The 25,934-nt window shown below is 38.1% G+C and overlaps 1 protein-coding gene across 3 annotated transcripts in view; it reads left to right on the forward strand.

The window, feature by feature from the left end:
- GALNT1 (polypeptide N-acetylgalactosaminyltransferase 1) overlaps nt 1-25,934 on the forward strand; it is a 98,154-nt gene that overhangs the window by 16,727 nt on the left and 55,493 nt on the right. The window contains exon 2 of one of the 3 annotated variants that reach the window (XM_087819042.1): nt 19,712-19,766. The exons of the other annotated variants lie outside the window; for them this stretch is intronic. The gene's annotated coding sequence lies outside the window, so the exon portion shown is untranslated. The remainder of the gene's footprint in view (nt 1-19,711; nt 19,767-25,934) is intronic. 3 annotated transcript variants of the gene reach the window in all.

Below are 25,934 nucleotides of genomic sequence, written 5' to 3' on the forward strand. Positions count from 1 at the left end.
TATTTTGCTTGTGTGTACAGTTGCCAGTTCGAATGCTGAATCCACTTAACTTTCTGTTTTTGGCTGGCTGTTACTACAGTCCAGTGTCTAACAAGGAGCCTTTGCTTCCTTAAATGCTGACCTGGGAGCTGAGAACTGTGATGTGGATACCAGCTACCTCTTGTACATTAGGGTAGAAACAGAACAGAGGATATCCCTGTTTGAGAATGTTGCCCTTTACAAAATGGCTCTGAAGTTTATAAAGTGCTTTGCAGATGGAATTTAGTTCAGTAATTTGATGAATATTTATGGAGGCTCAGTGTTAGCCTCAGTGGGTGATAGAAAAATAAGAGATGATTCCCACCTTAAAAAGATTAAATGTAGCTCAGCCAGTGTGGCTCAGTGGTTGAGTGTCAACCCATGAACCTGGTGGTCACAGTTCTAATCCAGGTCAGGGCACATACCCGGGTTGCAGGCTTAATCCCCAGTAGGGGGCATGCAGGAATCAGCCAATCAATGATTCTCATCATTGATGTTTCTATCCCTCTCTCCCTCTCCCATCCTCTCTCTGAAATCAATTAAAACATTTTTTAAAATTATTATTATTTTTTAAATTTTAAAACATTTTTTAAAAAGAGGTTAACTGTAAAAATAATTATAGTTAGAATAAAAAATGCGATTCAAGGATTTAGTCATTTGTCTGATAGTTTTTAAACACCTACTGCAATAAACCAGGCATTGTGCTTGGCACTGAATTAAAAAATGCCTTCCAGGACTCACAGTCAAATGGGTAAACTTGGCATATAAAAATACAACTGCATGATGATATTAGTAGAGGTGTTTGGTATAGAGAGGGAAGTCTGAGGAGGAGAGGCTTGAGCCCCAGCAATGTGTCAGCAGGCACAGCTGTGTGTCCTGGGAGTACAAAACCTCTGCCTTCGTGGAGCTTTGGCCTGAGTGTTATATGAGTTTGGCAGATGGACAAACAGACACCATTTCAGACAAGCCTTTTGGATCACCCAATGTAAAGGAACTGCCCAGACCCTTGCTAACATGCCACCTCTCCTTTTTATTTATTTACAGAGTGCTCCTTACTAGCTGACACTTTATTTCTGCTTGAGAGCAGGAACCTGGTCTGTCATGTTTATTGCTATATCCCCAACACCTAGAACCTAACTTAAAGCTGACATGTAGTGTTTGCGGAATGGATATAAGTATGGATTTTTTACTATGAAATTTTGGATTTTATTCTATAGACCAGTGGCTCTCAATATTATTGTTCTCTAGACCTCTTTACACTTAAAAATTATTGAAGACCTCAAAGAATTTTTGTTTTGTGGGTTATGTCCATTGATATTTGTCATATTAAAGACAAAAACCTAGACATTTTAAAAAACATGAATTCATTTGAATTAATAATGAATCCATTATATGTTAATACACATATATTTAATGAAAAATAACTGCTTTCCAAAACAAAAAAGTTAGAAGTATGGCATTGTTTTACATTTGTTCAATTTTCATTAATGTCTGGCTTTTCATAGCTAGATTCTCAAATCTTTTGTATTCAGGCTTTTATATCCTGTGAAGCCTCTGGAACTCAGCTATATATTCATGATAGAATGAAAGTGAAAAGGCATATAATGACTTGGTATTAGTATAAAATAGTTTTGACCTTGCAGACTCCTTAAAGGACCCTTTAGGATCTTCATGATCCTTTCTTTCAAGGGGATCCCTGTGCTACCATTGTAACAGCTGCTACTGTAGGTGGATGACTTTCAAACTTTTTAGTAGCAGGAGTATGTTTTCAAGTAACATCTTCTACCAAGCGCCACTGTATAAAACAGATAAAGGAGCTGTTTGGGTAAAGTGCATATGTGTTGGGGGTTAAGGAGGGAAGGGGAGGTCCCTGGAGCCCTGCTTTTACCCATTCTTTCTCATTGCTTGACTAAACTGCTAAATTGGCCAAGGGATTAATACCTCCAGGGTGGGAATGTTATGTGTGAGAGAGTGAACATAAGTGGAGATTGTCTACTCTGTACCATAGTTTAACTCTCAGTATTTTATTTAATAGCTTTTTAATATATCTAAGTTTACTACATTTTAAGCATTGAAGTACTAGTGTTAATATTTTATAAAGGCTATTTTCCCTTAAGTACATGATCATTGGTTTGCGTTCATTAAAAAAAAATTTAATTACAACTAGAGACCTAAGTTTGTTCCTGAGGTATACTTTTCCAATTTTGTGTAAGTAAGAAAAATTACTGAAATTTGCAACAACTTTATAGAAATATTTTTATCATTAAACATTACCTAACTCGAGTTTTTAAGAGATGATTTGTTCTCTTTGCGCATCTGAGAGTATGTAAAATAAACTTGAATCAAGACCCAGTATGTAATCAGGCAAAGGTAAAAAGGTGGAGGCAATCTAATTCTTCTTAAATATAGGGAGTTCTTAGGGCCTGTAGAGTGGAGAATGGTAGCTTGCAGGAGTGAGAGGAGCTTGGACAGTGCTTTTAAGCTGATTTTAGTTATGTTGCTGTGTGAAAATACAGTCGCTTGTCTGCCTGAGGAAACATTCTCAAGTCGATTTATTTTGTTACTACATGGAACTGTCTCTAATATTTGTCTTGTAAAAAGGATCACAAGAAGTTTCCTGTAAAGAAAGCTTCTGTTTTTGCAAGTAAATCTGTTTCTGAGTTTTGTAGGTTCTGTCCTTTGGGAGTTTTATCTGACAAACATCGTAAAGTGGCTATGCTGGAACTTTAATTCATTATCATCACTATATATTACCCGTATCATTAAAAAGATCATCTATTTATATAACAGTGTTTAAATAGAATATAAACTCTAGCTTTATTGTCTGCCGTTTAAGAGATGGAAGGAAAAATTGAGGGGTACAGAGAAAAGCAATGAAAATAATTACAGAACTGAAAAGTATTGTCTTGGATTTGGAGTTACATATTTTAAGGTGTGGTTTAATAACTCAACTTCATAACTGATTCTTATTATGAAAAGAGAAAAACCTGTTTTAAAGAGTGATAAATAGGGCACATCTCCATAAAAGATAGAATGAGATATAATTGGGCAAATTGCCTTCTTGATTAGGTTTAACATTCAAAAGAACTGCCTAATAGTGATACCAATTAACTTCTAATTATTTTTAGAAATTGGATAGATAATTCTCATTTAACCGTTCTTTCAGTAAATATTTGTGCCTACTTTGATCCCACTGTAACTTTATTTTTATATTTTATTTATATTTTTTTGAATAGGTAACATCATAACTTTTTGGGCAACAGCTCTAGTTATTAAAGTGTGCCCCTATTTCTTTGAAGCGAATGGAGTCATGTATTATTAACATGTCTGTAGGCTGCTTGCCGTGCTACTTCACATCAAGAAAAGGAAAATACAGTTTATTATAATTTTTTGTTTAATAAAATTAATTGGTGGTATGTTGTGGGGAAATACTTAATGTTTTAGTAATAGCTACCTTATTTAAGATGGCAGTCCTCACGCCCCCCATTCTGGATCCTTCCGCCTCACTATTTCTTCTTTCTTTTCCTTGCCCTTTCTACCCTCTGTGATACAGTTCTATTTACTTATGTTTATTGTTTGCTCTCTGCACTTCTCCTCCCATGTAAGGTCTTGGAGTGCATTAATCCTTGTTTAGTTACTGACCAATGCCAAGTGCCTAGAACGTGTTTACCACATATTTGTTAACGAAATGAATCATTTTTCGTTTGACTTTTAGAAGGTACATTTCTTCTGGGGGGGAAAATGCTCAGCTACTAGAACCGTTCATAATGTTTCAAGGCTTCAGTTTCTGACAGCGTGGCAGATAAGAGATTTTTTTAAAAATCCTCCCTTATGAAACATTAAGAATATTGCACTAAATAGTCAAGATATCTTTTAAATGCCTAGTTGAGCTGACAGGCAAGCAAGGCAACTTCTCAGAGGTCAAAAACAAGAAACCTTGAATGCAGGGAGATAAGGTAATGGTGATACTGGTTGCTGTGCTGGAAGTGCTGATATCTCTAGAATTCTAGAGCTTTGGATTTTGTAGGGTGACCATGACTACTAGACTGAGTCTAGAGATCAAGCACGGTGAGAAATAAGATCCAGAGACCCTGTATAAAGCTGAAACCCCTTGAAAGGGACCAGTAGGTAAACTAGGAAAAAATTATAAACCTGTTCCATAGAGCAAGAGTGGGAGGAGAAGTGTGGGATGGGCTGAGTAGGAGGAATGAGGTAAGGAGGGTTGCCTCTCTCAGCTTGCTTTCACTAGAAAGGTAAAATGGTCTTCCCTGAGAAATTATAAGTACAAGCCCACTTGCACATGTTTGGGGTGAGAGCTCATACTACCTGAATGGCTCCTGCGAGCTCTCTCCCTCCCTCCCTCCCCCTCTCCCCCCTCCCCATTTCTCCCCCTCTCTCTCCCTCCCCCTCCCTCCCTTCCCCCCTCCCTCTCCCTCACACACCCATACATCTCCCCAAGCCAAGAATTTAGTAAAAAGTGGTAAGAGGTTGTTAGGACTGAGAAACCAAATCCTCCTGGGGAAACACAGGAACACAGACCTTAGAGAATTGACACAGGTAACGTTTCTAGGAACATGAACTCACACTTTAAAAAAAATAAAAATTAAAAAAACACTTCAAATAAGTCACGGTGAGTTAATTAGCAGAACTAGGAAACCATTCGGTCAGCCATTCAGAAGCTACAGATATTCTAGTTGTCAGATACAGAATATAAAATATTTAATATGTTCAGAGAGTATAAAAATATGGCAGTGGAGCAAGAGGCTTTCAATAATAGACAGACTGATACTGAATGTCAATTATAACTGGGGGGAAAAAAAGAACCCCCCCCAAAAAAATTGGGCAACCTGAATTCTTCAGCAGTGTATAAAGGAGATACTACATAATGAACAAAGGGTTTCTTTTAGGCAGGCAAGCTTGGTGTTCTGCATTAGAAAATCTATTGTCATTATCCACATAAACAGTTTAAAATTGAAAAACAAAACAAACCAGTATCACCCGAAAAGATGCAGAAAAAGCATTTATTAAAATTTACTCATACCAAACTAAGAATAGGAGAGAAATTCCATAACTGGACAAAGGACATCTACAAAAACTCTACAGCAAACATCCTACTTGATAGTGAAACATTAAAAGTACTCCATTAAAAATCAGCAACAATACAAGCATGCTTCTTGTTACCCCATCTCTCCAGCACTGCACTGGAGCTACTAGTCAGTCAATATAGCAAGAAGAGTTATGAGGCTGTAAGGAATGAATAAAATGGTTATCCTTAGAGTCAGTATTAACATTTTCATAGAAAACTCAAGTCCATACATTTTTAGGATTTATAATACTTAGCAAGTTGCTGAATATAAAATCAATATAGCAAAACCAGTTCTATTACTCTAACCTAGCAGCTCATAATAAAAATGTAATAAAAATATTTCACAACAGTAAAAAAAAAAAAAAAAAGCTACCTAGGAATAAATATAAAAAGAAGTGCCAAGATCTTTATATAGAAAGTTATAAAGATGTATTGAAAGACATTAAAGACCTAAATAAATGTGGGGGCATACCATGTTAATAGGGAGAAGGACTGTCTCTTGTAAATATATCAATTAACCTGTTATTAATAAATTCATTACTATTTTAGTAAAAACCCTGCAGTGTATAGTTTTATTTGTTTTTGTGGAAATTGACAAGTTAATTCTAAAATTTATTTGGAAAAGCAAAGGGCCAAGAATAGCCAAGATATTTCTGAAGACTGCTTGTCCTACCAGATTTTAGCCTAATGTAAACTTTATTTCTTATTTTTTAAAATATTTTTTATTGATTTTAGAGAGAGAGGAAGGGAGAGGGAGAGAGAGATAGAAACATCGATGAGAGAGAAATATCATTGATCCAATGCCTCCTGCACACCCCCTACTGAAGATCAAGCATGCAACCTGGGCATGTGCCCTGACCAGGAATCTAACCGGCAGCCTCTTAGTGCGTGGGAAGATGCTCAACCAACTGAGCCACACTGGCTGGGCAAGTTATTGTAAACGTTAATAACTGAGTTAGAATAGTATTAGGGCAAGGATAGACATACAATTGGCAAAGGATATTTTAATCACTAACACACATATGTATATATGTTCATACATACATACATATATACGTATGTATATGTCATTGAAAGATAAGTGGGCAAAAGAAAGGAAAAGCCATTTCATAGAAGAAAAATGAATAGCAACTAAGTATTTGTCAATAGGGAAATGCAAATTAAAACTGCATTGACGCCAGGCCAGCATGACTCAGCGGTTGAGCACTGACCTAAGATCCAGGAGATTGAAGTTCGATTCTCAGTCACGGCACAAGCCTGAGTTTCGGGCATGATCCCCATCAGGGGGCGTGCAGGAGGCAGCAGATCAGTGACTCATCATTGATGTTTCTCTCTTTCTCGCTTCCTCTCTGAAATCAATAAAATATAATTTAATAAAACTACATTGACAAAATTGTAAAACTTGTGCAATATCAAACATACCACTGCCATCCTCCATGGCAGAGGTCAGCATACTTTCTGTAAAAGGCCAGATACTAAGTGGAATTAAGTGGAATTTAAAAAAATAATGCAGAAGAAATGTTTTAAGTTATTGATGTGAATTAAATAGCAGGATTATTTTAGAGACTTTTAAAACAACTTGTTAATTTTCTATTACATTGTTAAAATCCTAATCACAGTGGTGTTTTTGGTCCTGAGAGCAGAAAACAAATCCTATAATCTGCCCCCAAAGAGAAGAACAAGTTCCAAGAAAAAGGCAATTGGGAGGTTGTCATCTACTGTGGATCTTAATTAGTATCAATGCCGAAGCAATCTGAGACTAGGAGAAGACTGAATTGAGGGAATAAAGCCTAGAATAGCCATTCACAGAAATAAAAGGTAACGGGCCAGAAAGTTGAGTAAGATCAGCAGGAGAGAATGCAGAACAGCTACTAAACTTGTAAGCTGAGAAGTTAAGTGGCATTAGGGTGAAACCAAATAAGAGAGAAACCAAATTAGGAAATAAAAAACCACAAAACAAAAACGGATGTACCAAATTGCTGACTAGTTAAGGAGAAAATGAAGAATATATGTGTTTTCCCGTGTGTGGTACCCATGATAAATCTATGCAGTAGAATTCATGATTAACTGGAGCACTGTCTTTCTTAACATGCTAATAAATGAACAAGGGTTTTTGTTTTGTTTTGCAATTAATTGCATGGCAATTAAATATTTCAGGTTATTATCTTGGGCCAAAATCTACCCCTATCCCAAATGTTAGATAGACATGAGCAGAGCATGGGCCAGGTACAGAAACTAACTGGGCACAAAGCCCCAGATGCCTAGCAAGGGGCAAAACTGGGAAAACAAGAACCTTGTCCCCAGGGTAACCGATCCTCCCCTAGCATATTACTGGTTATGAGGTTTAGACCCTCTGAGGGTTTCCTCCCTAAAGATAACATCTAGGCCTCAGTTGTATTTCAGCTCCAGGCCCAGAAAAGCAGCAAAATCAGACAAGTGGTGCCGTGGCCTCCTAGGGACCAGCTACATTGACTAATGACCCCCCCCCCCCCTCCGCCCTGGCATGACCAATCATTGGAGACTGTGACCCTGAAAGAGCACAGCTAGAAAACTCATGAATATTCTGCTGAGACTTCCCCTAAGATTTCCACCTGCAAGAAAGAGATAAATATGCTCAGGACAAAGGACCCAGTGTGCACTCCCCACCAGCACCATCTTCCCCCTTCTTCCACCCAAGGGGACCCCATGAAGCTTGCAACCAGGGGAGCAATGGGCAGCGGCAGCTCGTCTGGGCTTATCCCCTGAACCTGTCTCCAAGGACCCCTTCTCTCTCTGACTTCTCAGTGAGCCAAAGCAGCCCAGCCTTGGCTCTCCTGTTACTTCTGTGCACCTTCCTTGTTTCACCCTCCTCAGTATATTTTTGCTGCCATCATGGACCCAATACCCTTTGACTCAGTGTTGTGTAGCCCCTTCCCTTTGGATATTCCCATTCCCCATCCCCTTTAATTAAATAAATTCAGTGTTTCCTTAATCACCATCTGAGATGGCTATTTAGCCTGCCTGTGCACCACCGACTTGAACCTTTCACCAAATTTCTGTTCTTAGTCTGTTAAAGTGTAAAACTTTGTAGATTTCAAAACGTTGCTTCAGTAATATCCAAGTAACATCACACAATGTTTTAAGTGAAGTAATTCTCAAAAGAACCTTCAAGTTTGCAATTGTAAAAGACAAGTAAACTTCCTCTTAGGCTTCTGCCCTTTGATATTTTTTTCTTCTCTCTTCTTAGATGATTCAGTTGTGGAGGAGAAGTATAACACAACTCTGGGGAATGCAAGAAGGAAAAATAGGGGAAAGAGAATGACAACAGTTTCCATTTAGTCTGCAGATTGTTTTTGGTCTTTTTCATCCCTAGCTCAGAGCCAAGAGACTGTGGTATCTTACAGTCTTGTTTGTTATCCAAACTGGCAGTAGCAGTGCTGGTAGTGATAGTGTAGTGACTGCTCTCTCCCAGTGTGGTTGGCCAGTTTCTAGTGTGGGGGTGAAAAATAAATTTTCCTTCCATTTTTTTAAGTTCTTTTGGCTGGACTAATAGTCAAATTAACATGAGACAGGTTAACAAGAAAATGGCCAAATTTATTACATATGCATGTGGAGGTCCCATAAAAATATGAGACCAGGAAGACAGGTCGGGTAATTGAGGTCTGGGACTGGGACTTCAAAGGGGAAGTAGGACATTCACAAGTAAATGAGAAAGCACAAACATGTGGCAAACAAATTCTTGTTGAGCCACCTGAAACAATAGGACACAGTGGGGAGTCCAACAAACAAGCTTTGTTAGATTCCTCCCTGTCTGCCACATTTAGGATGATGCTCCCTTCTTTTTTCCTCTCTTGAACTTTTTAAAAAGTATATACTTCTATTGATTTTGGACAGAGAGGAAGGGAAAGGGAGAGACAGAAACATCCATGAGAGAGAAACACTGATCAGCTACCCCCTACATGCCCCTTACTGAGGATTGAGCCTGCAACCTGGGCATGTGCCCTGACTGGAAATCGAACTGGCGACCTTCGGTGCGTTGGATGATGCTCAGCCAGCTGAGCCACACTGGCCTGGCTGATGCTTCCTTCCTTAAGCAGGTTTTTCTGTCTGAATTCCTTTAGGCAGGTAACGGGGGAGCATCAAAGTTTCTTTCTGAGTCTTGTGTTTTAATAACCAGCCTAAAATCAGTATTCCAAAAGGCATATTTTGGGGTGGCAAACTTTGGTGCCCCTCACTAGTGAATATCCGCTCTGGTTAGCCACATCATAAAGTATACGTTTTGTATTTTGGCTTTATCTGTTGGCTAATAGTTGTCTATGGGTAACATTTGAGAATCTTTGTTTGAAATCAGAGATGTAACAGATGTAAGATATATATTTTTTAAATATATCTTTATTGATTTCAGAGAGAGGAAGGGAAAGAGAAAGTTGAAACATCAATGATGAGAGGGTTGTCACTGATGGGCTCCCTCCTGCAGGCCCCCACTGGGGATCTAGCCCACAACTCAGGCATGTAGAACCGAACCACCATCTCCTAGATCCTAGGTCAGTGCTCAACCACTGAGCCATGCCCGGCCAGGCAACAGAGATTTTGTAATAAAGAAATTTAAACATATATGAAAGTACAGTAGCACAAGATAAACACTCATGAACCCATCTTTCCCCCATGTCTTAACATTTTCTTTATTTGCTTCTCTGTCATTTAGCATCTAAAAGATCCCTGCACCCCTTCTTCCCCCCCAAAAAAGTGCTTTAAAGAGAGTGTTTTCCACTCAGGATATGGCAGCTTATGTGGTCATTAGGGATCCTCTCTTTTTATCGTTCTGCTTTGCAGTCCTTAGCTTGTAGCTTTCTTTCTCAGGGTCATCTCATGGTTGCAAAGAAGGTCCTTCTTGCAGCTCCACCCTCATGCTCACATTACAGGCAGGAGAAGGGAAGGAGAAAGGGCCTGGGCTCAGGTCCTGCTAAAGCCAGTCTCCCTTTCATTACTTTTCCCATAGCTCCACCCCATGATTGCTGAGCTTACTGGCTGCCTAATCTGCATGGCAGGCCAGGATATTCAAATAGCCAGCCTTAGTAGTACAGCAGTTTGATCATCAGAAAAGGGAAGTAGATATTAGGTGAGCAACCAGCAGTCTGCCTCTATTGAGATCTTTTATATAAATAAAAAGTTCCAATGAAGCCCTTTTCTACCTCCTTAGAAATTAAAACCATGATGTGAATTTGGTATATTATTCTCATGTGTATTTCCTGTCTTTAAGATACATGTTTGTGTCCATGAATAATATGTCTGATTTTAATATGCTTTAAAACTACATATAATGGAACATGTATCAGTTTTGTTTACCCATATTGATGCACATAGTTGTAGTTTAATTTTAATGCTATATAGTTCATTTATCCATGTTCCTTTTGATGTATATTTAAAGTTGTTACTCTTTTTTAGCCGTTATAAGCAATGCTGCAGTCTTTGTACATCTCTGTATACACATGTGCAAGAGTGTTTCTCTAGGGTATGTACCTAGAACTGGAATTACTGAGTGGTAGGATAGTGCTTTCTTCACCTTTCATAGATATTGCCAGATTACTCTCCAAAGTGGCTGTGCCAAATTACATGTGGAACATTATATAAATGTCTTATTTATTTATTTCTTACTAATGTTGCCAGTGAAAATCTTGTTCTTCCATGGGATTGCAAGGAAAGCGTTTCACAGACCCACGCAGGGGAGATTGTGGTGTGGTGGTAAGATTTATTTGGGTGCTCGATGCAAAATCAAGAGTGTGCCCCTCCTGCGTCCCCAGTGTCCCATCTCTGTCCATTCTGCCATGGAAAATCAGAGCCAGAAATAGGACTAATGTCCAGGTATCCTGTGCCATATTAAAACTTATTCCAGTCCAGCATCCAGCTAGCTTAGTTTGTGTTCCCAGCTGGAATCTGTTAGAAGTAGGTAGGTAGGTAGGTAGGTAGGTAGGTAGGTAGGTAGGTAGGTAGGTAGGTGGGGGTAGGGAACTCTCTTCTTTGTTCTTTTATACCATCTCAGGCTTGGGAAGAACCAGGAGTTTTTTCAAAAGAATCAATTTCCCAAGCTTTACTGGGCTTCTGATGGATCCACACCCCTTAGCCAATGATCCCTGTCCCAGGTTAGACTGACAGGCCTCTCTGGTCAGGCACCTCCCCCTGCACCAATTTGGCTTCTATTCTGCATCTGTTTACCCCCCCCCCCCCCCAATCCAGTATTGGAGAGCCAGGGAAGGGAGGGGTGTAATCCTTGGTGGGGCAATGCTGTGATCCCCTGGAGTGTGTGTGAAGCTGTAGCTTCCTGGTGTAGTAAACATGCTGCTCATGCTCCCCAGTTTTATTATGCCTAATGTTTGATTCCCTTTGCTCCCTCCCTTTATTAATATAGCTACCCAAGGTAACACTAACACTTGTGTTTTTGCCAATCTTATGATGTCAAATTCATTTCCTTGAATACCAGTGAGGTTGAACATATTTTTATATGTTCATTGGCTATTTGTGATTTTCCCATTCGTGCCTTTTGGCCATTTTCCACTTGTGTGTTGTTGTTTGTTTGGATTTGGAGAAGTTTTTAAAACATTCTAATACTAATTTTTTGTTGATTATTTCTGTTGTGGCTATTTGCCTCGAGTCTTTGGCTTATTTAACTCTCTCTGATGTCTTTGGTTGTATTAAAATTTTTAATTTTCAAATAAACTATAAATTACTCATTTTTTTTCTTTTATGGTTTGTACATTTTGAGTATTGTTTAAAAAGTTCTTCCCCAAGGATATGAAGATATTTGCCTATATTTTATTTTAAAATTTTAGAGATTTATGTCTATAGATCTTTACCCCACCTGGAAGCCTTTGGTGTTTTGTATAGTGTGAAGAAGGAATTTTATTTTACTCTTACATTTGGATAAACATTTATTAAGTAGCCCATCTTTTTCACACTGGCTTGTAGTACCATCTATGTCATATATCAGGTTTGCATATTCTTGTGGGTCTGACTCTGGACTCTCAGTTTCATTATTCTTTTAATCTATCTTTGCCCGTTTATCACACTGACTTAATTGCCATAGCTTGACATATGGTAGACACAGTTCTTTCACCTTGTTGTTCTAATTATATTGGGTTTCTTGGCTGTGCTCGTCCATGTGATTTTTAGGATCTGCTTTAAGTTCAATACAATTATAAGTTTTAAACTTTAAGTTCAATAAAAAAATATGTTGAGATTTGATTCATCTACCTTAATTGATTAATATTGAGGGAATTTACTTCTTTACTGTAGTACACCTTCCATATGTGAGCATGTTCTCCTTTTTTTTTTTTTAAGGTCTTTCTAAACAAATTTCTAGTTACTGTTGGCAAAAGAATTCAGCTGGATTTTGTATGTTGATCTTGTATTCAGCAACCTTGCTAAAAGTTCTCATTAGTTCTGTCTTTATTTTATTGGATTTCCTAATACTTGTTTTTCTTCTTTCTGGTTCTTAAATTTGTTTCTTTTTTTACTGTTCTGCATAGGACTTCTGGTACATTCTTAACAGGAAGAAGTGATAGACGGCATTTTTTCCTTTTTTCTAACTTGAAAGGGAATCTCTGTTGCCACACTGAACAAGGATCCACTTGCCTGATGAACAGCAAAGCCACTGAACTTTGAGGTTTGCAAGGAAGAAATTAAAGCCGTTTTATTTGTAGATCACCAAGCACAAGGATACAGGAAGCTATCGCTTAAAACCCAAACTTCCTGATGGCTTTTAATCAAGGGCTTTTAAAGGCAAAGATTGAGGGTTAGGGGGGAACAGGCCAGTTTGGAAGTATCAGTGGTCCAGTTTTTGATTAGAGAGTTTTGGAACTTGGCCATTTATGGTAAGATATGGTAAGGGACTTCAGTACCAGATCTTCCCTCACCAAGGACCTTTCACTTCTGAAAGGGTTCTGGTGTGTAAGCTTCAGTTATGTCCTGGTCCTTTGGTTTCATGATGGAAGGGGTGGGGGATAGGTGGGGGGGGTGAGGGGAGATGTTGGAGGGTGTGTGGGGAGAGTGACTAAACTTTGGTTCCGGGGGCAAATGGAGGTCAGCATTTTCTCCTCTGCATATGCTTTGGCGGCATGACTTGAGGTTTTGGTCTGTTGCCTCTGAAAAGGAACTCAGTATATTGTTAGAAACAGGATCGGACATTTTTAAACTGGTTCTGCGGTTACACTTCTAACACATCACCAGTATGTATTTTGTTTACTGTAAATTTCGGGCAGCTGTCCTTTATCAGGTTAACAAAGTTCATTCCTATTTCTAGTTTGCCAAGAATTCTTTGTTTTTGTTTTAACTATCATGAATGGGCCCTGAGTTGTAGTATTTCACATAAAATTTAAGTCTCTTGCAACTATATAGTTCCAGTTAACTCCCACCTCTATCCTTTGCTCTAATTTTTTGTGCATCATATCTATATATTAATAAATTTTACCATGCAAAGTTATAATTTTTGTTTTAATCAGTCATATGTCTTTTAAAGAGATTAAGAGGGGAAAATAGCCCTTTATATTTATTCGTGTATTTACTATTACCGAAATCTTCATTCCCCCTCGCCCCCCAGATCTGAGTTTCCATCTGGTGTCATTTCCCTTCTGCCTCAATAACTTCCTTTAGCATTTCTTTTAGCAGAGGTCTCTGGGAAAGGACTTGTTTTGGCTTGCTTTACCTGAACATGTCTTTGTTTCATGTAATGAGAAGTCAGCCATTTTTCTCTATATATTATATGTTGTTTTTCCTCTGGCTGTTTTCATGATATTCTCTGTATCTTTAGCTTTCAGCACTTTGAATAATGATGTGTTTTAGATGTGGTTTTCTTCATATTTATCTTGCTTAGGGTTTAGTAGACTTAGATTTGCAATTTTAAGTTTTCCTCAAATTGTGGACATTTCCAGCTGTTAATTTATTATTATTATTTTTTTAATCTTTATTGGTTTCAGAGAGAGGAAAGGAGAGGGGGAGAGAGAGATAGAAACATCAGTGATGAGAGTCATTGATCGGCTGCCTCCTGCACGCCCCCAACTGGGGATTGAGCCCTCAACCTGGGCATGTGCCCTGACCGGGAATCGAACCTCAGTCCCTTGGATCCTAGGTCGATGTTCAACCGCTGAGCCACGCCCTGCCGGGCTGGATCATTGTTTTTAATCACTTTTTACGTGGTCTGTAATCTGCTGTTGAACCTGTCAGGTGAATTTTCCATTTAGACTTCGTATTTTTGTGTTGTGCCTGGTCCTGCTTGGTTCCTTTTTATAGTTTTTATTTGTCTGGAGAGTTCCCTCTCTTCATTAATAAAGTTCTTGAACATATTTATAGTAGCTGCTTTATAGTCCTCAACTGATTCCAGCATCTAGGTCATCTTGTGTTCAGTGTATATTGATTGCTTTTTTCTTGACTGTGGATCACATTTCCTGTTTACTTTCATGGCTAGTAATTTTCTATAGTAAACTGGAAATTGTGGATGATATGTTTCTGAGACCTGCAATTCTGTTTTCTCCTAAAGTGTGTTGATTCTTTGTTGTTTTAACAGGCAGTCACCTGCCTAGACTTAAGCTCCAACCTGCATTTGGGCAACAGCTGATATATTTGCTCAGAGCTTTCAGGTATCTATAGCTGTTGCTTTTCTTTGGGGCCTCTGGACTCTCTCCTGTGTTGTGTGATTCAGGGCCTAGCTAAGGATTATGGTGGAGTTTATAAACATATATTTTGGAGTTTTCTGTTTTCTAGGAAACTTTGTAGTTGCTCTGCTAGATCGAAATTTCATCCTTTGATGTCTCAATCCAGTAAGATTGTGATTTCCTTCTTGAGTTTCAGCTACTGTGAACAATTTAGGCTGGTATCTATCCTCAGCAAGCATATAAAGGGAAATCTCACCAAGTATAGTTCTCCTCTTTCAAGGGTTGGCTTCTCTCTGGTTTCTGCCATTTGGTTGCTCTCCAGTGCTTTTAAATAGTTGTTTTTATATTTTGGCCAGAGTATATAATTGTTGTTTGTTGGAGGGTTAGTCCAGTATAAGTTATTTTACCTTTCTATGTGTAAATCTCCCATACTTTCACTTTTTAAAAAGGCTTTGGTTTTTAGAGCAGTTTTAGGTTGAAATTGAGAGTAAGGTACAGAGATTTCCCACATACAGAATTTTTGCCCCACACATGCATAGCCTCCCCCATTATCAGCATTACTCACCAGATGGTACTTTTTTGAAAAATCAAGGATAAACCTACAACGACACATCATAATCTCTCGAAGTCCATAGATTACCTAAGGGTCACTCTTGGTGTTGTATATTCAGTGGGTTTAGGCCTATGTATAATGACATATAGCTATCATTATAATATCATACAGAGTATTTTCACTGCCCTAAAAGTCCTCTGTGTTTTCCTATTTACCCTGACCCTCCACCCCTGATGTTTTTATTTTTACCATAGTTTTGCCTGTTCTAGAATGTCGTGTAGTTGGGATCATACAGCATGTAGCCTTCTCAGATTGGGTTCTTTCACTTAGTAATATGCATTTACAATTCTTCCATGTGTTTTCATGGCTTAATATAAGCTCATTTCTTTGTAATACTGAATAATATTCCATTGTCTAGATGTACCACAGTTTATCCATTCACTTACTGAAGGACTCCTTGGTTGCTTTCAGGTTTTCGCAGTAATGAATAAAGCTACTGTAAACATCCATGTGCAGGTTGTTACATAGACAAACGTTTTCAACTCCTTTGGGTAAATACCAAGGAGCGTGATTGCTAGATGGTATGGTAAGCATATGTTTAGATTTGTAAGAAACTGCCAACCTTTCTTCCAAAGTGCATGAACCATTTTGCGTTCTCACCAGCAGTGGGTGAGTGTTTTTGTTGGATGAGAGAGAATTCCTCACAAGCTTTTGGTGTTGTCATGTTCAAGGTTCTAATAGGTGTGTAGTGGTATCTTATTGTTGTTTTAATTTGCATTTCCCTGATGACATATAATGTGGAGCATCTTTTCATATGCTTAGTTGCCATCTGTATATTTTCTTTGGTGAGGTTGCTTTTGCTTTTAACTTTTCTGAATCTTTATAAGTTTTTAGTGTATGTCTCACAAATAGCATATAGGTTTTATTTTAAAAATCCAATCTTACAATTTATTTATTAATGTATACATTTAGTCTTTTTTATCTTTATTTTAATTGTGTTTTGAGATCTGGTTCTACCATTTCATTTTGTGCTTTCTGTATTTGTGGAGTTTTTTTTCTGATTTTAAATTTATTTCCAGTTTTTTTGAATTGATTGATTTTCTTATTCCTCCTTTTTTCAACTTTGTTTTTTAATTTCACGTCTTTACCTAGTTGTTACCTTTTAATTTTTAATAATAATTGATCCTAAAAAAGCCTAAAGTGAATTAAATATTTCTACCTTCTGCCTAAACACAGCAGCCTTAAAATGCTTTAATTTCAGTTACCTTTATTCCTTACATGGCATTGTTTTCTGGTATTTTTATTCACTTAACAACTAATTTTTAAACTCTTCTACCATGTGTCTGTCAGATACTATTCCGGGTGCTGTAGTAATAGCCTTAAACAAAATAAAATATCTGCACTCATGAAGCTTACAAGCTAATTAATAAACTGATTAATATATGTTATGATATAAATTAGTGTTTGGCGCTAGATTTGAAAGTAAAGCACTAGGAAGCTATAAAGAATGATGTTGGGATGGAGTATGCTATTTTGTATTTGAGTTTCTGCTGTCTTCAGATATTTCATAAGGTTTTTAAGGCTCAAATATGAAAAACATAATTCTCATGCTAGAGGAGCTTGTAGCCTAACCAGAGAGTACCAGGAAGAAGTTACAGATATGGAGCCATTGGTGCATGGTAGGTGAAGCTTTCCCACTGGTCAGTTTCCAGGGAAGGTGTGTAGAGTGTTAGGCAGCCTGAGGACAGATCCAGGGCAGAGTGGTGTGAGTCGGTAAAGAAGACTAAAGCATGGTCAGAAAAGTCGAAGGACGAGAAATGACCCTGGGAGCCAAGAAAAGAAGAAGTTATATTTATTTATAGCCTGCCTATTGCAAAAGTAATTGAAAGGATGAGATAGCAAGTAGAATGAGTCTGGGGAAGAGATTGATCTTGGTAGTTAGGTTATTACAGTGACTTGATCAACCAACAGTTTCATTGAATTGAAGCTAGACTACACTGGGTTAAGGAGTTGAGAAATTAGGACAGAGAATAAAGACTACTTGTTTAGAAGGTGGTAAAGGTAAGAGAGTGATAATTTGAGGGGAAGAGGGCAACATTAGAACTCAGGGTTAAAGTTGGTGTTTCAGCAAAAACACAGAACAAAAACCTTGGAGATTTTGAGGACCAATGGCCAGAAAATACTGTGGATCCCTGCCCTGGAGGAGATTCCTGCCTCATCCTTTACTTGCCAAAACTGCTCCCCAGGATCCCTGGGGGTTTCCATTGTTGATGGTGGCAGTATATTTCTAGTGTCTGAGTTCATGGTTGAACTGCATACTGAAACCACAGTATTCTGTTGTAATGATTTGGCACTTATATCCAGGAGATAAAAGTAAAAGCGTGGGTGAACTCCCCCTGACCATTGCTCTTCACATTCCTTAGTGTGATAGCCAAGATTACCCCCATTATGAACTCACCCCCTCAACCATATCTCCCAGTTTTTCTGTTTGCGGTCCCCTAGACATTCCCTGAATTTTCGTGCCTCCCTATTTTCGCTCAGACTGTTTCATCCACTTGAAATATCCTTTTGCCTTTTCATAACCTAAATCAATTCCCCTATCATTGTCCCCTACCAGTTTCGCCTCTTATAATTTAGCACCTGTCACAAAGACGCAAAATTATTTTGTAAATTGTGACGTGCCACACAGACTTGCCTTGCTGTGTCTCCCCATAAACTGCAAGCTTGTTGAGGTCAGGGACTGAGTCGTTTTCACATTTATGTACATCAGATTTTACTTGGCATAGTGTCTTGCACAAGTTTGATATTTATTAAAATTTGAATAAATTAGGGATATGAGATTGTGCTAGATTAATGCTGTGTCTAAGATGGGCATGTTATAAACCAAGTTCTAGTTTGTAGCTTTTAAATTTTTATTGAAATTCTGCCTCTGTGTAATCTCCTGTAAAAGTAGACTCCTTAATTTAGATTCTCCACTGATGCACATCTCACTTTTTTTCTTCTTCACCGAATACATGCCTGTCTCAATCAGTAATCGTAGGTTGCAGAGTAGTGTATTGGGATTTTTTCACTGTAGTGGTAGAATACCTACTTAAACAATGAAGGCTTTATCAACTCACCTAACAAGAAGTCCAGATATAGGAGATTTCATGGTTTGTATGCTCAGTGACTCCGTATGTCTTCACTTTGCCATCCTCAGCATGTTGGTTTTCCTCATGGCCTTAGGATGGCTGCAGCACTTCTGTGTATTCTGTACAAACAGTATTCAAAGGTGGAAAAGTATAGTTTCTCCTCCAGCATCTCTGTGAGGGAGCATAACTTTTCCTGACTGCTTCCTAACAGACTTCCCTTCAGGTGCCATTGGTTGGAAATGGTCATTTGCACTGGCAAGAAGAATGATCACTTGAATTCAGTTGGGGATCTAATGCCTTGGAAAACATAGAGTCTCTGAGGGTGAGATAAGGAACAAACAAAAAGGACCCTAGTGCCCTGCTGGTGGGAATGCAGCCGGTGCATCCACTGTGGGAAACAGTGTGGAGTGTCCTCAAGTTATTAAAAATGAAGCTGCCATTTGACCCAGTGATCCCACTTCTAGAAATATATCCTAAGAAGCCGGAAACACTAGTCAGAAAGAACTTATGCACCCCTGTGTTCATGGCAGCATTATTTAGAGTAGCTAAGATCTGGAAACCGCCCAAGTGTCCATCAGTAGATGAGTGGATAAAAAAGCTGTAGGACATTTACACCATGGAATACTAGGCAGCTGTAAAGAAGAAGGATCTCTTACCCTTTGAGACAGCATGGAGGGACCTGGAGAGTATTATGCTAACTGAAATAAGCCAATCAGAGAAAGACAAGTATCACATGATCTCCCTTATGTGTGGAATCTAATGAACAGAATAAACTGACAAAGTTGATCCAGAGATATGGAAGCATGCAACAGACTGAGGATTATCAGAGGGAAAGGGTCGGAGGGGGAGGGAAGAGATCAACCAAAGAACTTATATGCATATATGTGTAACCCATGGACACAGACAATAGTGGGGTGTGGAAGTGGGGAGGAGGGGGGACAATGGGGGAAAAAGGGAACATCTGTAACACTTTCAACAATAAAGATAAATTTTTAAAATAAAAGGAACAAACAATATCTGCCACACATGCTATTTATGTGTCTTTGGCTTGCCCATCTGGAAAGTTAATATCCTCATAGATTTGTAAGAGGAGGCAAGTACTTCCATTGAGCTTGGTGTTGGTTCCAGTAATACTTTATTCATTGTCACATTCATGAGCCAGACATTAACTGAACACTTTGTGTGCCAGCACTGGGAGGTGTGGCTGACCTGTAGTCCAGTGGAATAGGGTGGCTGAGGTAAGGCGGAGGATAGAGTTATTCTTTAATAAACTGATAATAGGAAATTTATTTTTCAACAGGAGATGTGGGACATATGGATTTGGGATATGAATTCATTTGAAAAACCACTTTGGGGTAAGTTGATAGCTGGGAATGAATGACTTCAGGGTTCCACTTCTTTTTACATTGGTGTTTGTTCTTATAGCTCTGAAGGTTTCAAACGTTTGTTGACTGGACTTTATGCCTCATATACACACAAGAAGATAGATGGCTTGTACTAAAATTCCAGTTTAGTAATTTGAGAAATTTAACCATCAGGCATAGCTCAGTACTAATTAATCAGTGCATTCACTTTTCATTAGGGAGTTTAATTTGAAGACTAAATGAAGACCAGGTTTGGAAATAAAAACATACTGACTATAGAGGGTTTAACCTGCTTGAGCTTACCCACTAATCCTGTCATGTGGACTCATAAATCACTCTTGGAGCCAGTGTTGAAGATACAGGGTTAAAGTTTGTCTCTGAGTGTCTCTTTTCAGTACTCCAAATGGCTGTTTGAATTCTCATTGCGTCAGTAAAAATATAAAAGGTCTCCAATTTTTGTTTCATATAAGAAGGCACTTCTAGAAATACAATGTAATATTTACTGACTGTGTACTATAGTATCTGAGTATATTGTACATTACCTCATTTAATTTTGTGTTGCGGGACTATAAGGTGGGTGTGATTTTTTCATTTAGAGGCCTAAAGAGGCCCATGTTTATAGAATCACATAACTAATACTGTAGAAATTGAAATTTGAACGCAAGTTTTAATATGCTGCTGTGTTAGGGGCTTTCAAGATCACCCTCAGGTTCAGTGATTGGCTAGGGGGGGACTCATGGGATTCAGCATATAGTCATAATAATGGCTAAGATTTATTACAGCGAAAAGATACAAAGCAATATTAACAAAGAAAAAAGTTCAGGGGGTGAAGTCTGGAGGGAACTAGGCACAGGCTTCCAAGAGTCCATTCCCAGTGGAGTCACTCAGGATGTGCTTTATTCTTACAGCAGTGAGCTTTGACAACACATGTGAAGTGCTATCAGCTAGGGAAACTCGTTAGACTCGTTGCCAGTGTTTTTATTAGGGCTCATGGTGGAAGCACCCTCTGCCTAGCATGTACCAAAATTTCAGGCTCCCAGAAGAAAAGCAGGTGTTTTGCATAAACCATACTGTTTGTACAAACAGTATAGGCACAGTGGGGCACACTTGTCCTTTTTTAAGATAAGTTTTATCCTGGTGTGGGGAACTACTTATCATTCAAGTTCCCAAATGCCAGCTAAGGGCCAACCTTACAACCAAGTCTTTCTGAGGATAGCAGTCTCAGGCCTACTGTGTTAGCTTTTACCCTATATACTGATTATTCATTTAAGGAGATTGTGATTATGATTGTTTAGCTTCTGAAAACTGAGAGATTCTTTAGTGTAGCTTGTTTTGTGGATCCCATGACTGCCCACTAGTTTGATTTGCTGGAAGGACTCACAAAACTCAACATAATGTTGTACTCATGGTTAATTACAGCAAAGGATACAATGCAGGAACAGCAGGAAAATATATGTATAGGTTAATGCTAGAGATCTGGCACAGACTTCCAAGTCTTTCCACTATGAGAATTACATGGACACAATTTCCCCTCTGGCTGTGAATGATAAGAGACATGTACAAGATGTCTCTGGCTAGGGAAGCACATGAGTATTATAGTCCAGAGTTCTTATAGAAAGCTGGTCACATAGGCACGTTTCTGCCATATGGCCCTAGTAACTGAAACTTAGAAACCAGAACAGATAAGGTACACATCATAAATCTTGATGATTACTTTAAACAATGCTAACATCTTGGTACATCCTGACCCACTGCCTCTAACATCCTTAACCAGTGACTGAATATTTCAGGAGTTTAGTTCTCAGAGTTTGGCCAGGGGTCATTGCTATGGCTCCAGGCATTCCCCCAGAGATTAGCAGGGATTGAGTAAAACAGACCTGCTGTGTTAGCTCCTTCCTCACAGTATCCTACATGAAATAATGTTGCATTTGCTGACTGTAGTATTTAGTGCTGATATATTCTTTAGAATATGATATTCTAAACTTAGAAAAAATAATTGAGAGTAGAAATAGTTGACAGATTTCACTTCTCTGAGGGGAAATTTGTAGAATATTTTCTTTTAGGGATTTATATAATGGTGACTTTTGGATGTCCCATTTTCGTCCACAACTTTTGTATTATATCCAGGTATATGTTATGTTAAGGAACAACACAGAGATATGAACTTAAAACAGTTAGATCAAGATACTGGACAGAATTAACTTTCACTTCGTGATGGCCTTCCTCGTGAGGGACTTTTAAACAGAATGGGATCTCTTTTTTACAGAATTTGCAGATTTACAGATATATCAGTTTTGCAAAAAGAAAATAACTCATAGTTTAAAAATTGCCTGTTTCCAGGATTTGAAACCAATCTCTACTACTTTATTTATTGCTGTTTGAAACCTGCTTTATATTATGCAAAAAAAAAAGACAAAGTATATGGGAAAAGTTCCATGCTTGAAAATGAGAAGTTCTGAGTTAATAAAGTTAAATAGGTTTCCTTATTGCAGAACTTCACAGAACCTTCAGTGCCATAATACACAGTATGAATCTCCCAGGGCAAAGAGAGCTTACAACGTTTTCCTAACTTAGTTGACCATAGACTTGCTTTAGTAAGAACTCTCAGGTTTGGTTCCTGTAGTAACAGTGTTCTTTATTCTTCAGAACAAAACAGAAGAACAGGGAGAAGCCATAGAGGGTTTTAGATAGAGGAGAGATAGAAAACAATTATAGAAAAAATTTACTTTAAAGAGAACCTTGTTGCAGAAAGTTTAGCATCTTTTACTGCCTTCTGATAAAACCTGTTTAGAAACTTCCGTATCTGGATGTCTTTTCCCTGCCAAGTTTCCTGAATTTATGTTTGTGTTATAATGTGAATGGCGTGTCTCTTAGACTAGTGATTGGCAGTGTGATAAGAGCTTCCGTGGTGTGGATCATTGCCTTTATGCTTGTACTATACACAGTACCTGACACGGTATCAAGAACATAGTTGGCAAGGACTCAGTAAATATCCAGAGAGTTGTAATGAGTTGTGACTCTAAAATACTAAAACTTTTTTTTTAAGAAACACCATATAGTAGACATAAAAGTTATTTTGAAAATGGTATCATTTTGAGAAACATTTTTGGAACTTAACTATTAAACTTGAGTTTAATTCCTTCCTCAATACCAACTTCTTTTTTATGATCTTTATGATTTTTAAAACTTATTCCCTCAGAACAGAATTGTTTCACCATAGTCATGTAAACAGTTTTAACTACTAGATTTCTTTTGCAGTGGATGGAATATTATTTTAAGTAATTAAATGGTCGATCATAGCTAAGGAAGGCCAATAGGTCGAGAGTAGCCAAGGCATTTCTCAAGAAGCGGTGAAAAGTGAGACGCCTTGCTATAAAGCTGTAATAATTAAGACATCTGTGTGGTGTAGGGATAGACAGATAGACCAGTGGAACAGGAAATAGAACCTTGGAAACCAAGCTTATGACAAAGTTAGCATCACACACCATTAGGAAAAGGGTGAACTTTCATTAAATAGTACTGCGACAGTTGGTTATCCACATGGAAGAAAATGACATTGAATCTCTACTTAAACCTGAAGGGTAAAACTTTAAAATAGTCTCTACATAGAGAAGAATTTAAGATTTAGAAAATGTGAACCATTAAGAGACAGCTCTTACTAAGAAGATAAGCTGTAAACTGGGAAAAGATACTTGCAGTATGTGTACTGGCACAGGTTTATGATCCAGACTATAGAGAGGTCTTTACAAACTAACAGGAAAAAGACAAATCAACCCAGCCAGTAGAAAAGTGAACTAGACTTCAGTAAGAGGAAACAGAATGGCCAGTAAGGTCAGAGATGGTGGGGAAATGCAAATAAAAGTACATTAAGTTACCAACTACACAAACAGCAGATTGTCAAAAAGTAAAGTTTGACATCAGTAAGTGTTGCCAAGGATAACATACAGAGCTCTCATTTTGCATTCTGTTTTGCTTCAACTATCTGGGAAAGCAAATTGATCATATTTAGTCATATTTAAAATATGCATTTCCTATGACCTAATACCCCTAGGGATATACTCTAGATCAGGACTCATAGTTAAGAAAGGTTTTTAACGTTTTTAAATGGTTAAAAAATTAATATTTTGTAATTTGTGATGTGAAAATTATATGACATTCAAATTTCAGTGTCCATAAATAAAGTTTTTTTGAAATGCTATTACATTTACTTGTTTACATATCATTTACTCTTCTTTTGTGGTATCAGAGTAGAGTGCTTGCAACGGAGATTTCCCACGGAGCCTAAAATATTTACTATCTGGCCTTTTGCAAAAGAAATTTGCCAACCTCTGCCCTAAATAAATATATTTGCATGTGTGTACCAGGAAATACGTGCAGAAATGTTCATAGCAGTACTGCTTGTAATAACAGAAACCTAAAAAGAACTAAATGTCCATTAAGAGTAGAATGGATAAAATGTGGTATGCTAAGCCAATGGAATACTATTCAGTAGTGAAAATGAATTAACAACTATATGCAACATATGGATGGATCTCAGGAACACTGTTAGAAAAAAAGCAAGTCTCAGATTTTTGTATTTATAAGCAGTTTAGAAACAAATGTAAACAAGCATTGCTAAGGATACTATGAGATAAAAGTATCAGGAAAAGGTAAAATGATAGGTTCTGAATAGAGGTTGGCATTGAGGAGCTGCGGAAGAGAGAATTGGAGAGGGAACATTAAAGGTGATGTTCTTTATTCATCTAGGTGGTAGATACGTGTGTTGTGCTGTGATCCTTTATTACTATGATGAGTTTTTACATACTTAGGATATTTAATGTTTTTGTGATTTGGGGCACTAAAAAGTATGAACCAGAACCTGCTTGATTTTACCTATAATTTCCACTCCTCCTCTCCCCCTGCCATCCCAGGTGTTCTGGTTGTGTCAGGAATTTAATTAAAACTATCTTAAGCAGAAAGGGAGATTAATAGAGGATTTCTGGGTGTTCACAAAAGCCAAGGAAGAGTCAAGGACTTGGTCATCATCAGGACCCTCTGCCTCTTGTTCTGTATGCCTCTGCTTGTCCTCATTCTTTTGGATTGCAGGTGGGCTTTCTCTGTGTGTTGGGTAGTGTCACTGACTGCAGTCCTAGATGCACAGGCTTCCTGCTCTGTAACTCAAGAAGCCAAGGGATGAGGTCCTGTGGTTGGCCTGGCCAGGTCATGTGACTGTCTTGTGGTCAGGAGGCTTAGTCTGTTACCAGAAGAAACCCTTTGGGGAGGGCAGGGAGAGCTAAGGTGAGAATCATGAGGCAAGAAGTCCCCTCAGTTTTTATCCATTTTATGTCTGTTCTTTAGGTGTAAAACAATATGTGGCATTTTGACATAGCTTTGTGAATATCAGGGTGACCATTAAGACATTTGATGTTGCCTAACACAGGATACTCAGTGGTTGGGGGTGGGGAAGAGGGGTTAGAAATGTCTGTTGAGCATATTACTTTTAATTTAAAAAAAAACACATAAAAATACAGCATCACCATGAAAGTACCTTATGCTAACCCTTTATAATCACATCCATCCCTTTTTCTTTTCTCCACGATAAGAACATTAAAGAGACAAAAATGAGGCAAAATAGATATTGCAGACTTGATTTAAAACATAACATTTCTTCTGTCTATTCTGAATGACAGAATGAACACTTAACCCATTGGTAGTAGTAGTGTTTATTAGGGTTTATAGGTGGTTTTCTGTGTTTGCCAAGTTCTTTGCATTGAGCATGTATTTATTTTTTTCTAAGTTTATTATTGTTGAAAATATTACAGATGTCCGCTTTTTACCTCCATTGATCCCCTACACCCCGCATCCACTTCAACCCCAGGCCTTCCCCAGAACAGTGTCTGTGTCCATGGGTTATGCTTATAAACATATAAATTCTTTGATTAATCTCTCCCCCCTTCCCTCCTCCCCACCTTTCCTCTGAGATCCCTCAGTCTGTTGCATGCTTCTGTGTCTCTGGGATCCATTTTGTCCATCAGTTTATTTTGTTTATTATATTCCACATATAAGTGAGATCATGTGGTACTTGTCTTTCTCTGACTGGCTTATTTCACTTAGCCTAGTACTTTCTAATTCCCTCCATGCTGTCCCAAAGGATAGAAGAGTCTTCTTTTTTACAGCTGC

This window comes from Miniopterus natalensis, chromosome 7 (assembly GCF_054644295.1).
Source record: "Miniopterus natalensis isolate mMinNat1 chromosome 7, mMinNat1.hap1, whole genome shotgun sequence".
NCBI lineage: Eukaryota > Metazoa > Chordata > Mammalia > Chiroptera > Miniopteridae > Miniopterus > Miniopterus natalensis.